The sequence below is a fragment of the Podarcis liolepis genome, assembly GCF_965112155.1.
Source record: "Podarcis liolepis genome assembly, chromosome: 17".
In the NCBI taxonomy this organism is placed as follows: domain Eukaryota; kingdom Metazoa; phylum Chordata; class Lepidosauria; order Squamata; family Lacertidae; genus Podarcis; species Podarcis liolepis.
In genome coordinates this window covers 34,283,226-34,299,430 of record NC_139571.1, presented here as the reverse complement: position 1 = coordinate 34,299,430, position 16,205 = coordinate 34,283,226, and the positions used below count along the sequence as shown (strand labels likewise).

Here is a 16,205-nt window from a genome sequence, read left to right as displayed (position 1 = left end):
ACCAGTTGGGCTGCAAACTTGCAGAACTGCCTCTCCCTGCCCCAGAGCACAACCCGAGCAATAATTGATATGCCCCTATTTCCCCTTTGAAGGAGTCTTAATAAATTTTGTTAAACCTTCAGATTAACATCTAGAAGCAGAGGAGGACCTCAAGAGGTTTAATCCCTAGCGTGGAACAGACGCATCTTGGCTAAAGTGAGGATCTATGTAAATACAACCACATAAACAGTCTGGGATTCATTCTGAACTGTCAAGTATGATAACCTAGTGAGGGACAATTATATTTTTCTAGGACATTTTTAGAGCTGGGAGACCACTTTAGAAACACCCCAAGTATGTTCAGTCCAAACATATGTACTGTATTTTTCGCTCTATAAGATGCACCAGACCACAAGCCGCACGTAGTTTTTGGAGGAGGAAAACAAGAAAAAAAATATTCTGAATCTCAGAAGCCCGAACAGCAAGAGGGATCGCTATGCAGTGAAAGCAGCAATCCCTCTTGCTGTTCTGGCTTCTGGGATAGCTGCGCAGCCTGCATTCGCTCCATAAGACACACACACATTTCCCCTTACTTTTTTAGGAGGGAAAAAGTGAGTCTTATAGAGCAAAAAATACGGTATGCTCTTGAGCTCTGAAAACAAAGAGTTCTGAAAGGGAAAATCACTGAGGGCAATTTCAGATAAATAGCCAAAGCTTGTACAGATTATCAGCAGGACTAAAGCTCACAATGTGTACGAGGCTTATTAGAGGTGTTCAAAATAACCAAAAGGAGGGTGGGTGGGTGTTTTGTTGTGTTCAGGAAATGGTAGGTTCACGGTGTGAAAGACGGAAAAGTCTTAGCAGGTGACAGGGAGCAGACAGGATTGCTTCAGTCTTCTCACACAATGGAAACTGTGCTTGACCTCATAAAAACAGATTAAGAGATAAATGGACAGAGTTGCATCCCCAGATAGGTGAAGAGATGATACAGGAGCCCTTAGCCCATTGAAACTAATTCATGTCTTCAGGGCCTGGTGAATAGCACCCTAGGGTACTAAAGGAACTTGCAGATATTATGTCAGTGGTTAATTACACTTTTCGGAAATTCTTAAATAACCACAAGACTGGAAGTGGGCGGATGTTCCTACGGCTGGAGCACTACTACTCAAACTATTGACCAGACTGCTGTGAACATTTTTTGATCTTGATTCAGAAGATTAAGAAGGCAAAAGGAATTAATATCATTTTTTAAATCTAGGTTTAGGAATTAATCCAATACAAAAATGTTTCTCTGTACCTGGCACATCAACACCTCTTCATATTGTGTTAAATAATATTTCCAATTTCAGAATTGAAAAGTTTTTGATTTTTTAAAAAATTAAATAAAAGCTAGAAAGACCATTTTCTACCTGCGATCCCTTAGGACAGGGGTAGGCAACCTAAGGCCCAGGGGCCAGATGCGGCCCATTCGCCTTCTCAATCTGGCCCGTGGACAGTCCGGGAATCAGCATGTTTTTACATGAATAATAATAATAATAATAATAATAATAATAATAACAACAATAATAAAAAATTTTGTTTATACCCCGCCCTCCCCAGCCAATACCGGGCTCAGGGCGGCTAACACCAGGTATAAAAGCAATTGATTAAAATACAACTTTAAAACAAGATTAAAATACATTAAAAATGCAGCCTCATTTCAGTAGAAACTCAAATCAAAAACTTTTTGGGGATGAAAACATCAAGATGTGTCCTTTTATTTAAAATGCATCTCTGGGTCATATGTGGGGCCTGCCTGGTGTTTTTACATGAGTAGAATGTGTGCTTTTATTTAAAATGCATCTCTGGGTTATTTGTGGGGCATAGGAATTTGTTCATTTCCCCCCCCCCCCATATAGTCCGGCCCACCACATGGTCTGAAGGACGGTGGACCGGCCCATGGCTGAAAAAGGTTGCTGACCCCTGCCTTAGGAGATGTTTGTCCATGGTGCCACTTTCAATTACAACTGGATAGAAATTATTGGAGGAACAAGAATTTATAGGGAAAGGGAAGAGCATAGACACCCCCATGCCCCCCCCATCTGGCTCTGGGAGGGTCAGGAGAATCTCTAGAAAAGCACACTGTGGAGGAGAATTTCCCATCTCCTCCCACTCAGTGAAGAATTTGAACTAGAGGTTGCTGTGTCTACCAAAATCTTTAATGCCCAGATCAGTGTGATACATGGGCAAAATGCCATTCAGAGACATCAGGTGCTACACATAGCCAAGCAAGCAAAGACATGGATCCAGGAACAACACATATCCCAGTTTAGAAGCTGTTGTAAACAAAAATAGCCCTTTTCCCTTATGGGTTATCCAAGAGCCCCATATAGAGTCCTTACATAGGTTCCCTATTGGTAGGAGAGAATAACAGAGGCCAACCAGAGAATATTGAGAAGCAAAGCAGCTAGTAAGCTTGATCTTTATTGATCTGTTGCAACAGGGTGCTCCCCTCACCCGCAGGAAAGGAGGAGGAACCCAGAAAAATGGGGCGTAAGGCCTTATAAAGACTTTTGAAATTGCCACCCTGTAGATCAAGACCACCCCCAGAAACATCATACATACATCACAGAAGGGGTGTAACCTAAGACCACCCCTCAGATACAAAATATCTACATCACAAAAAAGGCATCTAAAACAGAAATTTGAATGTTGTTTTTCTCCTGTCCTTGTTTATCTCCTGTCTGGCAGGTTACTTGATTGGATTGCCTGGGGAGCCTGGCCAGTCTTTTGTAATGATAAATACTTAGTTCCTGGGCCAGGTCACAGGCTCACACCCTATTCATATCTTAAATGTGCCCTTAAGACAGGATTTGTGAGGAAAGAGACAATGGGAGGTTTTCCCACATTGACCTTGCAGAGAAAACATTTGCTCAGTTTAAGAATCAAAATGGTTCTGGTTGGTCTTCCTGTGCTGATCTATGTACGTGCTTGATTGGTATGCTTATGAACATTACCATATATCTAAGACCATAAAATTCCTATCACACTCCTCTTAAGTCCACTCCCCTGTAGCCTTATGAGGCTTTGCCCTCAGGTGGGAAAAATATTGCGCCCGGGAAAGGGAAGTGGGAGTCAACAGACACTCAAGGAATAGTTTCAGAGAAAAAGCTTTATTTCTACCATCCATGAACTGGTAGAAGGAGCAAGTGTGATAGTTCACAAAAAGCATGCACGGGTTCACAGTCATGTGCACAGAGCATATATACCCCTTTCCAGTTCCCTCCCCCTTTCTCCTCCTTCTTCCAGAGTCCTGCCCCATGAGTTCCTCTGAGCATGAACAGAAAGCTGTCTTGGGACTCTTGGACTCTTGGCACCCTTCCCAGGAAAAGGGGGATGAAAAGCAGTTCAGCCTGTCCAAAGATGTTGCAACTAGAATGAGATAAGATTTGCTTCTCAGGCCTGCTTTGAACAGAGCCTATTCATTAGCCTTTAAAAGTAACATTTTGCCTATGCACAGCATCTTGTGAGAAAAGCAGAGACAAGCAGAGAAAAGCTGTTTTGGATTCTTAGAAGACAAAAGGAGTTTTGGACAGTTTTGAGGCCTGGGGTGATTATTGAAGCCTGGGTGATTTCAGACAGGATTTGGGTATCCTGTCCCTTCATTCCCCCCTGTTTGTTTTTAGACAGCCGCCAGGCCTGTCCCAAATGGACCACTATCCTTTCTTGAGGCCACTGATGCTTGCCTCAAGTTTGGGAGCTGGGAGCTGTCTCCTGCAATTGTTGCTAGGTCAGCTGAACGCCTCCTTCGATGGGGTGCAGTGGCTACCTGCTCAGGAATCCACATGGTAGGAATTAGGTAGGCTGGGAAGCACACTCCATACCATCCCTGTGGGTGGATATGAGAAGCTTGCCTTCCATAAGCCTGCCTGACACACGTCTGTGAGCAGAGACACTACCTTCCCCTTCTGAAGGCCACACCAAGCCAGAAAGAGTTCCTGGCGTGGACTCAGGTGTAATGGTTTGGGCTGGAAACGTACATGTCAGATTGTCACTGGCGCTCTTTGATTTATTGACACAAAGCCAGCCAGTAATTCGGTGAACCTAGCCTTATCTGTGCCATTCGTGCCCAGGGTTATTACCAAGTCGGTGCTGTGGTTCAAGGGGGGCTTTAGTTAAGTTCTGGAGGCTCTGGGTGGAGCTCTAACAGGTGGCAAGATAATGAAAGGGGGCTGGGGCATCATTTCCCTGATTGAACGTCCCACACAAATACCCTTCTCTGCAGGGGTGGTGTAAGGCTATCCAGGGGCCCAGCAACCTTCTATAAAGTTCAGTTATGCGAAAGGAAAGGAAAGGAAATGTCCCCTTTTCAATCCAGGCTGGATTCTTCAGCTGTGCAAAGCGTCAGCGTGATGCAGGAAGGCAGGGTGGTCATCTCATGGGCGTCGGGTCGTCTGGTGGGCATTGGACGTCTTGGGTCTCTTCCAACAAGGCTGGAGCGATGTCAGGGCGTCTGGGTCCAATCTGGGTCCTCATCAGCTGGTTCATAGGGATGCAGAAGCTTGACCAAGGCACAAGGCGTTCTGGCAAAAGTCCACCTGTTAAGAGAACAGAAAAACAAAGACGGCAGCGACTGCACAGAATATATTGATAGATAACATTTGCACATAAGGTAGAGGCCTAGCAAACATGAATTCAAAAGGGTATGCCTGGCAGGAAACTTCGCAAGGGGTTAACAGTTCTGTTCCTTGGGTTAAGTTTTGCCAACTGAGATTTTTTCAAAATTCTCATTCCTGTGCTCTAAATTTCAGAGCTTTTATGGCCTGTAAGCCATGTTGCAAATTTTCAGTTTCCATCTGTCAAAGATTGTTAGTGTCCATAACGATGTGTTCCTTGCTTCTGGCAAAGTTTCAAAGTTTCAAAATTCCTATGTTATGCTGCAGCTCCTTTTTCAGAGTAAAATTGCACCTTAAAAAGAAAAAACCTTTTGACAATGTTCACAGAAAGCATTCACTTGCTTTTTTAAGAAAGTCACTTCTTCAGGTTAGTGCTTGGGGCAAGGGGGGTGGGTAACCTTTGGCCTTCGGGTTTATGTCGCTTGACTGTAAATCCAGACAGTGTGGGGTTCAGGGAAGCTGGCTGGGGAGAATACAGCAGTGTCCTTCTTGGAATAGCAGCCAAGAGATAACGCTCTGAAGCTACCTCCAAGCGCCTGGCACAAGGGGGGGGGGGGAGCTGATGTCCTGTTACTTGCATGATTTTTAAAAAACAGTCTGTTCACATGCTTTCTGCAACAGTCTTTGAGCAAGAACAGAGATGAAAGAAATCATTTTTGAGAAATCCTATTGTTCCCAGCCAGTGGGGGTGGGGTGTGTCGGGCGTGGGGCCTGTGGGCATTCCATTTCCCAGTGACCCTCTTGCCTGCAGATGGCACACTGGCTTCTTCCCTAGGTGTCTTCTGCCCCTCCCGTGGACACCCTTCGGGATTAAGTCTTTGTCTCTGGCCTTCTGGCTGCTTGAAGACAAACCCCTAATTATTTTGGCCGGGTCCTCTTCGAAAGAAGGATTCTGATTAAAAGTGCTTGGAGGTCTGTGGTCCTGGGCGTTGGATGACCCCACTCGGTGGGGCGGGGCCATCAAAGTGGAGTTTTAGCTGCCTCAATTGCAACACCAGTATTGTCCACTGCCCTGAGGGCATTTATCTTGCGGATTTCCTCAATGGTCAGTATTGTAATCCTAGGGCTTCTAATCCCTCGGGTTTAATTGTCTCTTTTTTTAACAGTTCTGTCCTATGCGGCTCTCAAAGCCTTCCCTTCTGTTCCTTTCTGTCAATGCTCATCCTTGCATTGTGCTGCTTCTATCCCAAGAAGCCACATATGGTTCTTAAATGTGCCCTTAAGACAGGATTTGTGAGGAAAGAGACAATGGGAGGTTTTCACACTTTGACCTTGCAGAGAAAACATTTGCTCAGTTTAGGAATCAAAATGGTTCTGGTTGGTCTTCCTGTGCTGATCTATGTACGTGCTTGATTGGTATGCTTATGAACATTACCATATATCTAAGACCATAAAATTCCTATCACACTCCTCTTAAGCCCACTCCCCAATAAAATATTTGAAGGGGCTGGGCCTCCCCCCCCAAAAAAAGTTGATGGGTATTGTCATTCAAATTTTGTGTGTGCTGGGTCGTGTGATTGATAATACTGGCCCACCCATATTTTATTTAAGTTGGCACCTCTGCACCCCAGCAACCTTGTTATTAGGAAGTGGGGTGGGCACTAATTTTTCACCCAGGCGCAATGATCCCATGTTGAAAACAAACACATTTGCATCCACTGTATTAATGGGCTGAGGGACTTTTTTATGTGTCCTTATGACCAACAAGTGGTGGAAGGAGCGAGCCAGATTCTAGTGAGTGAGACTGTCCCTAGCTATATTACTGGTTGTCGCCCTATCACTGGCCAGAGCTGGAGGAGCTAATGGGCAGAGGGGGGTAAAAAGTAAACAAAGGAATTGTACAGCATGGAAATATTATTATTTACAACTTTAAAAAGAGATACAAGAGGAAACTAAGACAAATGAAAGAACTTGAGGAGCGGAATCAAATTTATTTGCCTTTCAACCGTCAAGTTTTTGGATGTGAAAAGGAGTAGAGAAAAGGGTAGGTGGATATGAAGTCTGCTTCAAGCAAAGTGAAGAATAAATACAGAAAATAGAAGGCTTTTCTTTTGAAAAGGCAACTGGAGAAGCCATTTCATACAAAGAAGTCTGGGGTTTCTGTTGCCAAAGTTGTTGTTGTTATCATTTAATTTATATACCGCCCTATACCCGAAGGTCTCAGGGCGGTTCACATAACATATCAAATACACAAAATGAAAACAATAACAACCCAATAACCCCCCCCCAAAAAAAAAGATCCAGCATTTTAGAAAGGGTATAGGATGTAGATCATGTCAAGCAAAGGCCTGGTTAAAAAGGGACATTTTTGCTTGCTGCCTAAAGGTGTATAATGAAGGCGCCAGGCGAACTTCCCTGGGGAGAGCATTCCACAGACGGGGAGCCACTGCAGAGAAGGCCCCTTTTTGTGTTGCCACCTCTGGACCTTTCGAGGAGAAGGCACATGAAAGGGGGCCTCCAAAGATGAACTCAGGATCCGGGTAGGTTCATATGGAAAGAGGCAGTCCTTGAGGTATTGCAGTTCTGAGCCATTTAAGGCTTTATAGGTCAAAACCAGCACTTTGAATTGGGCCCGGAAACTAATTGGTAACCAGTGCAGTTGGGCCAGGATTGGTGCAATATGCTCAAACCATCTTGCTCCAGTGAGCAACCTGGCTGCTGAATTCTGCACCAGTTGAAATTTCCGAACCATCTTCAACGGCAACCCTACGTATAACGCATTGCAGTAATCTAACCTTGAGGTTATCAGAGCATAGACAATAGTAGTTAGGCTATCCCTATCTAGATAGGGGCATAGCTGGGCCACCAGCCAAAGCTGATGGAAGGCGCTCTGGGCCGCTGAGGCGACCTGAGTCTCAAGAGACAGCAAAGGATCCAGGAGTTTCCCCAAGCTACGAACCTGCTCCTTCAGGGGCAGTGTAACCCCATCCGGAGCAGACAACCTCCCAGGGTTAAACAACATGGGGGAAGGAATTGGAGGTTCCACGGGGCTGAAAAGTAACACCCTCTGGGAGTGACCATCCAAGTAGGACTGGAACCACCGCAAAGTGGTGCCACCCACTCCTAATTCAGAGAGTCGCTCCAGAAGGATACCATGGTCGACGGTATCGAAAGCCGCTGAGAGGTCGAGAAGAATTAACAGGGACATGTTTCCCTTGTCTCTCTCTTGACAGAGGTACAGGGCGACCAACGCCAAAACCAGTTTCTGTGCCAAAACCAGGCCAAACCCCAATTGAAATGGATCCAGAAAACCAGCTTCTTCCAAAAGCACCTGGATCTAGTCTGCAATCACTCCCTCCAGAACCTCGCTCCAGAAGTTAGAAAAACCAAGATTGGGAAGATTTTAACACAGGTAAGACTTAGAAGTGAGAAGGGTAGGGGGATCCAGGGGGAAAGAAAGCTGTGCATGTGATAAAGAGCAAAGCAGAGGGGGAGAAGACAACATAGTTCCATTCAATTTCATCTTAGTGCAGGTTGCCTTGTTGACAAAAATGGCTTGCAGCCATTTTGTGATAGCTTCTTTGGGACTATAGATAAGCTCCTTTGCTAATGGGCAGAACTTCATTTTATTTATAATGTGGCTTCCAAGGAGTAGAATAACAAACCCTTTTGAGCAGCAGGCTTAAAAGTGGTGGCATTTGGCATATGAAGCTAGGAAGAGGCATTATTATTATTGTTGTTGTTGTTGTTGTTGTTGTTGTTGTTGTTGTTATATTTTAATAATACCCTACCCTTTTTCCTGATGGGAATCAAGGCAACTGACAAGCATTCCAGGAGCCACTTCAGATTGGTGAAGTTAGAAAAGAATGAAGGCATGAAAAGAGAAACAACTATTGAACCAGAAAAGGTTTGGAAGCCACTAGGATCAAGAACTGGTTCTGGGGTAAGCAAAAAAGGGGGAAATAACTGAGAAAGCAGCAGCAAAAAGCAAGCAGCAAAAAGCAGCAAAAAGCAACTGACCAAGGGTGAGAGTATTATACCTAATTGTAGTTACTGGGCAACTGCAGAAGAGGGTCACTAGGATCAGTGGCGTAGCGTGGGTTGTCAGCACCCGGGGCAAGGCAAGTAATTTGCGCCCCCTAACCCATGGATTTGCGCCCCCTAACCCATGGATTTGCGCCCCCTAACCCATGGATTTGCGCCCCCTAACCCTAACCCCCAGATATTGCGCCCGGTGCATCCGGCCCCCCCTGCACCCCCCACACTACGCCACTGACCAGCATACAATTCAAGAAGGACACTGACAAACTGGAACGTGTCCAGAGGAGGGCAACCAAAATGGTCAAAGGCCTGGAAACGATGCCTTATGAGGAACGGCTAAGGGAGCTGGGCATGTTTAGCCTGGAGAAGAGGAGGTTAAGGGGTGATATGATAGCCATGTTCAAATATATAAAAGGATGTCACATAGAGGAGGGAGAAAGGTTGTTTTCTGCTGCTCCAGAGAAGCGGACACGGAGCAATGGATCCAAACTACAAGAAAGAAGATTCCACCTAAACATTAGGAAGAACTTCCTGACAGTAAGAGCTGTTTGACAGTGGAATTTGCTGCCAAGGAGTGTGGTGGAGTCTCCTACTTTGGAGGTCTTTAAGCAGAGGCTTGACAACCATATGTCAGGAGTGCTCTGTTGGTGTTTCCTGCTTGGCAGGGGGTTGGACTCGATGGCCATTGTGGTCTCTTCCAACTCTATGATTCTATGATTCTATGATTCTATGATTCTAACCGTAACCCTAACCCTAACCCTAAACCTAACCCCAACCCTAACCCTAACCCTAACCCTAACATTAACCGTAACTGTAACCGTAACCCCCACCCCCACAACCCTAACCCTATCCCTAACGCTTACGCTAACCGTAACCGTAACCCTAACCTTAACCCTAACCCTAACCGTTACCGTAACCCTCACCCTAACCCTAACCCCAACCCTAACCCTAACCCTAACCTCAACCGTAACCGTAATCCTAACAGTAACCCTAATCCTAACCCTAATCCTAACCGTTACCCTAGCCCTAACCCTAACCCTAACCCTAACGAAAACCCTAATCGCAACACCCACCCTAACCCTAACCGTTACCGTAACCCTCACCCTCACCCTAACCCTAACCCCAAACCTAACCCTAACCTCAACCGTAACCGTAATCCTAACAGTAACCCTAATCCTAACCCTAATACTAAACCTAACCCTAACCCTAACCCAAACCGTTACCATAACCCTAACCCTAACCCTAAAACCAACCCTAACCCTTACGCTAACCCCAACCCTAACCATAATCGTAACCGTAGCCCTAACCCTAACCGTTACCGTAACCCTAACCCTAACCCCAACCCCAACCCTCACCCTAACCCTCACCCTAACCCTAACCCTAACCCAATCCCTAACCCTAACCCTAACCCTAACCGCCACCCCAACCCCAACCCTAACCCAATCCCAATCCCTAACCCAAACCCTAATCGCAACACCCACCCTAACCCTAACCGCAACCCCAACCCTAACCGTAACCCTAATCCTAACCCTTATGCTAACCCCAACCCTAACCGTAACCCTAACCAGAACCCTAACCGTAACCCTAACCGTAACCCTAACCCTAACCCAATCCCTAACCCAAACCCTAATCGCAACACCCACCCTAACCCTAACCCTAACAGCAACCCCAACCCTAACTCTAACCCTAACCGTTACCGTAACCCTAACCCAAACCCTAACCCTAACCCTAACCCAAACCCTAATTGCAACACCCACCCTAATCCTATCCGTAACCCTAACCCTAAACGAAACCCTAAACCTAACCCCAACCCTAACCCTAACATTAACCGTAACTGTAAGCGTAACCCCCACCCCCACCCTAACCCTAACGCTTACACTAACCCCAACCCTAACCGTAACCGTAACCCTAAACCTAACCTTAACCCTAACCGTTACCGTAACCCTCACCCTAACCCTAACCCCAACCCTAACCCTAACCCTAACCTCAACCGTAACCGTAATCCTAACAGTAACCCTAATCCTAACCCTAATCCTAACCCTAACCCTAACCGTTACCCTAACCCCAACCCTAACCCTTACGCTAACCCCAACCCCAACCCTAACCCTAACCGTAACAGTAACGGTAACCGTAGCCCTAACCCCAACCCCAACCCTAACCCCAACCCTAACCCTTACGCTAACCCCAACCCTAACCCTAACCGTAACAGTAACGGTAACCGTAGCCCTAACCCCAAACCTAACCCTAACCCTAACCTCAACCGTAACCGTAATCCTAACAGTAACCCTAATCCTAACCCTAATACTAAACCTAACCCTAACCCTAACCCAAACCGTTACCATAACCCTAACCCTAACCCTAACCCTAAAACCAACCCTAACCCTTACGCTAACCCCAACCCTAACCGTAATCGTAACCGTAGCCCTAACCCTAACCGTTACCCTAACCCTAACCCCAACCCCAACCCTAACCCTAACCCTCACCCCAACCCTAACCCTAACGTTAACCCTAACCCTAACCCAATCCCTAACCCAAACCCTAATCGCAACACCCACCCTAACCCTAACCCTAACCGCCACCCCAACCCCAACCCTAACCGTAACCCTAACCCTAACCCAATCCCTAACCCAAACCCTAATCGCAACACCCACCCTAACCCTAACCCTTATGCTAACCCCAACCCTAACCGTAACCCTAATCCTAACCCTTATGCTAACCCCAACCCTAACCGTAACCCTAACCCTAACCCAATCACTAACCCAAACCCTAATCGCAACACCCACCCTAACCCTAACCCTAACCCTAACCCTAACAGCAACCCCAACCCTAACCCTAACCCTAACTCTAACCCTAACCGTAACCCTAACCCTAACCCAAACCCAAACCCAAACCCAAACCCAAACCCAAACCCTAACCCTAACCCAAACCCTAATTGCAACACCCACCCTAAGCCTAATCCTATCCGTAACCCTAACCCTAACCGTAACCCTAACCCTAAACCTAACCCCACCCTAACCCTAACCCTAACGCTAACATTAACCGTAACTGTAACCCCCACCCCCACCCTAACCCTAACGCTTACACTAACCCCAACCCTAACCGTAACCGTAACCCTAAACCTAACCCTAACCTTAACCCTAACACTAACCGTTACCGTAACCCTCACCCTCACCCTAACCCCAACCCTAACCCTAACCTCAACCGTAACCGTAATCCTAACAGTAACCCTAATCCTAACCCTAATCCTAACCCTAACCCTAACCGTTACCCTAATCCTAACCCTAACCCTAACCGTTACCCTAACCCTAACCCCAACCCTAACCCTTACGCTAACCCCAACCCCAACCCTAACCGTAACAGTAACTGTTACCGTAACCCTCACCCACACCTTCACCCTAACCCCAACCCTAACCCTAACCCTAACCTCAACCGTAACCGTAATCCTAACAGTAACCTTAATCCCAACCCTAACCCTAACCCTAACCGTTACCATAACCCTAACCCTAACCCCAACCCTAACGCTTACGCTAACCCCAACCCCAACCCTAACCGTAACCCTAACCCTAACCGTTACCGTTACCATAACCCTAACCCTAACCCTAACCTTAACCCTAACCCTAACCCCAACCCCAACCCTAACCCTAACCCTCACCCTAACCCTAACGTTAACCCTAACCCTAACCCAATCCCAATCCCTAACCCAAACCCTAATTGCAACACCCACCCTAACCCTAACCCTAACCGCCACCCCAACCCTAACCGTAACCCTAACCCTAACCCAATCCCTAACCCAAACCCTAATCGCAACACCCACCCTAACCCTAACCGCAACCCCAACCCCAACCCTAACCGTAACCCTAATCCTAACCCTTATGCTAACCCCAACCCTAACTGTAACCCTAACCCTAACCCAAACCCTAACCGTAACCCTAACCGTAACCCTATCCCTAACCCAATCCCTAACCCAAACCCTAATCGCAACACCCACCCTAACCCTAACCCTAACCCTAACCCTAACAGCAACCCCAACCCTAACCCTAACTCTAACCCTAACCGTTACCGTAACCCTAACCCTAACCCAAACCCTAACCCAAACCCTAATTGCAACACCCACCCTAATCCTATCCGTAACCCTAACCCTAACCGTAACCCTAAACCTAACCCCAACCCTAACCCTAACCCTAACATTAACCGTAACTGTAACCGTAACCCCCACCCTAACCCTAACGCTTACACTAACCCCAACCCTAACCGTAACCGTAACCCTAAACCTAACCCTAACCTTAACCCTAACCCTAACTGTTACCGTTCCCGTAACCCTCACCCTAACCCCAACCCTAACCCTAACCCTAACCCTAACCCTAACCCAATCCCTAACCCAAACCCTAATCGCAACACCCACCCTAACCCTAACCCTAACCCTAACAGCAACCCCAACCCTAACTCTAACCCTAACCCTAACCGTTACCGTAACCCTAACCCAAACCCAAACCCAAACCCTAACCCAAACCCTAATTGCAACACCCACCCTAACCCTAATCCTATCCGTAACCCTAACCGTAACCCTAACCCTAAACCTAACCCCACCCTAACCCTAACATTAACCGTAACTGTAACCGTAACCCCCACCCCCACCCTAATCCTAACGCTTACACTAACCCCAACCCTAACCGTAACCGTAACCCTAAACCTAACCCTAACCTTAACCCTAACACTAACCGTTACCGTAACCCTCACCCTCACCCTCACCCTAACCCTAACCCCAACCCTAACCCTAACCCTAACCTCAACCGTAACCGTAATCCTAACAGTAACCCTAATCCTAACCCTAACCCTAACCGTTACCCTAACCCTAACCCCAAGCCTAACCCTTACGCTAACCCCAACCCTAACCGTAACAGTAACGGTAACCGTAGCCCTAACCCTAACCCTAACCCCAACCCCAACCCTAACCCTAACCCTAACCCCAACCCTAACCCTAACCCTAACCCTAACCGCAACCCCAACCCCAACCCTAACCCTAACTCTAACTGTAACCCTAACCCAAACCCAAACCCAAACCCTAACCCTAACCCAAAGCCTAATTGCAACACCCACCCTAACCTTAACCCTAATCCTATCCGTAACCCCAACCCTAACCCTAAGCCTAACATTAACCGTAACTGTAACTGTAACCCCCACCCCCACCCCCATCCTAACCCTAACCCTAACCCTTACGCTAACCCCAACCCTAACCCTAACCATAACCCTAACACTAACCCTAACCCTAACTGTTACCGTAACCCTCACCCACACCTTCACCCTAACCCTAACCCTAACCTCAACCGTAACCGTAATCCTAACAGTAACCTTAATCCCAACCCTAACCCTAACCGTTACCATAACCCTAACCCTAACCCCAACCCTAACGCTTACGCTAACCCCAACCCCAACCCTAACCGTAGCCCTAACCCTAACCGTTACCGTAACCGTAACCCTAACCCTAACCCTAACCTTAACCCTAACCCTAACCCCAACCCCAACCCTAACCCTAACCCTCACCCTAACCCTAACCCTAACGTTAACCCTAACCCTAACCCAATCCCTAACCCAAACCCTAATCGCAACACCCACCCTAACCCTAACCCTAACCCTAACCGCCACCCCAACCCTAACCGTAACCCTAACCCTAACCCAATCCCTAACCCAAACCCTAATCGCAACACCCACCCTAACCCTAACTGCAACCCCAACCCTAACCGTAACCCTAATCCTAACCCTTATGCTAACCCCAACCGTAACCCTAACCCAAACCCTAACCCTAACCCTAACAGCAACCCCAACCCCAACCCTAACCCTAACTCTAACCCTAACCGTTACCGTAACCCAAACCCTAACCCAAACCCTAACCCAAACCCTAATTGCAACACCCACCCTAATCCTATCCGTAACCCTAACCCTAACCGTAACCCTAAACCTAACCCCAACCCTAACCCTAACCCTAACATTAACCGTAACTGTAACCGTAACCCCCACCCTAACCCTAAACCTAACCCTAACCTTAACCCTAACCCTAACTGTTACCGTTCCCGTAACCCTCACCCTAACCCTAACCCTAACCCTAACCCCAACCCCAACCCTAACCCTAACCGTAACCCTAACCCTAACCCAATCCCTAACCCAAACCCTAATCGCAACACCCACCCTAACCCCAACCCTAACCGTAACCGTAACCCTAAACCTAACCCTAACCTTAACCCTAACACTAACCGTTACCGTAACCCTCACCCTCACCCTAACCCTAACCCCAACCCTAACCCTAACCCTAACCTCAACCGTAACCGTAATCCTAACAGTAACCCTAACCCTAATCCTAACCCTAACCCTAACCGTTACCCTAACCCTAACCCCAACCCTAACCCTTACGCTAACCCCAACCCTAACCGTAACAGTAACGGTAACCGTAGCCCTAACCCTAACCCCAACCCCAACCCCAACCCTAACCCTAACCCTAACTCCAACCCTAACCCTAACCCTAACCGCAACCCCAACCCCAACCCTAACCCTAACTCTAACTCTAACTGTAACCCTAACCCTAACCCAAACCCAAACCCTAACCCAAACCCTAATTGCAACACCCACCCTAACCCTAACCCTAATCCTATCCGTAACCCCAACCCTAACCCTAAGCCTAACATTAACCGTAACTGTAACCGTAACCCCCACCCCCATCCTAACCCTAACCCTAACCCTTACGCTAACCCCAACCCTAACCCTAACCATAACCCTAACACTAACCCTAACCCTAACTGTTACCGTAACCCTCACCCACACCTTCACCCTAACCCTAACCTCAACCGTAACCGTAATCCTAACAGTAACCTTAATCCCAACCCTAACCCTAACCGTTACCATAACCCTAACCCTAACCCCAACCCTAACGCTTACGCTAACCCCAACCCCAACCCTAACCCTAACCGTAGCCCTAACCCTAACCGTTACCGTTACCGTAACCCTAACCCTAACCTTAACCCTAACCCTAACCCTAACCCTAACCCTAACCCTAACCCCAACCCCAACCCTAACCCTAACCCTCACCCTAACCCTAACCCTAACGTTAACCCTAACCCTAACCCAATCCCTAACCCAAACCCTAATCGCAACACCCACCCTAACCCTAACCCTAACTCTAACCGCCACCCCAACCCTAACCGTAACCCTAACCCTAACCCAATCCCTAACCCAAACCCTAATCGCAACACCCACCCTAACCCTAACTGCAACCCCAACCCTAACCGTAACCCTAATCCTAACCCTTATGCTAACCCCAACCCTAACCGTAACCCTAACCCAAACCCTAACCCTAACCCTAACAGCAACCCCAACCCTAACCCTAACTCTAACCCTAACCGTTACCGTAACCCTAACCCAAACCCAAACCCTAACCCTAACCCTAACCCAAACCCTAATTGCAACACCCACCCTAATCCTATCCGTAACCCTAACCCTAACCGTAACCCTAAACCTAACCCCAACCCTAACCCTAACATTAACCGTAACTGTAACCGTAACCCCCACCCCCACCCTAACCCTAACGCTTACACTAACCCC

General features: G+C 47.4%; 1 long non-coding RNA gene across 2 annotated transcripts in view; it reads left to right on the top strand.

Moving 5' to 3' along the window:
• LOC310696284 overlaps positions 1 to 8,544 on the top strand; it is an 87,925-nt gene extending 79,381 nt beyond the window's left edge. The window contains exons 2-4 of one of the 2 annotated variants that reach the window (XR_014520520.1): positions 4,067 to 6,618; positions 7,808 to 7,986; positions 8,389 to 8,544. This is a non-coding gene — a long non-coding RNA (uncharacterized lncRNA). Of the gene's footprint in view, positions 1 to 2,318; positions 6,619 to 7,807; positions 7,987 to 8,388 lie in introns of those variants that run through there. The other variant, XR_014520521.1, reaches the window with a different exon arrangement.
• Positions 8,545 to 16,205: the final 7,661 nt, after the last annotated feature.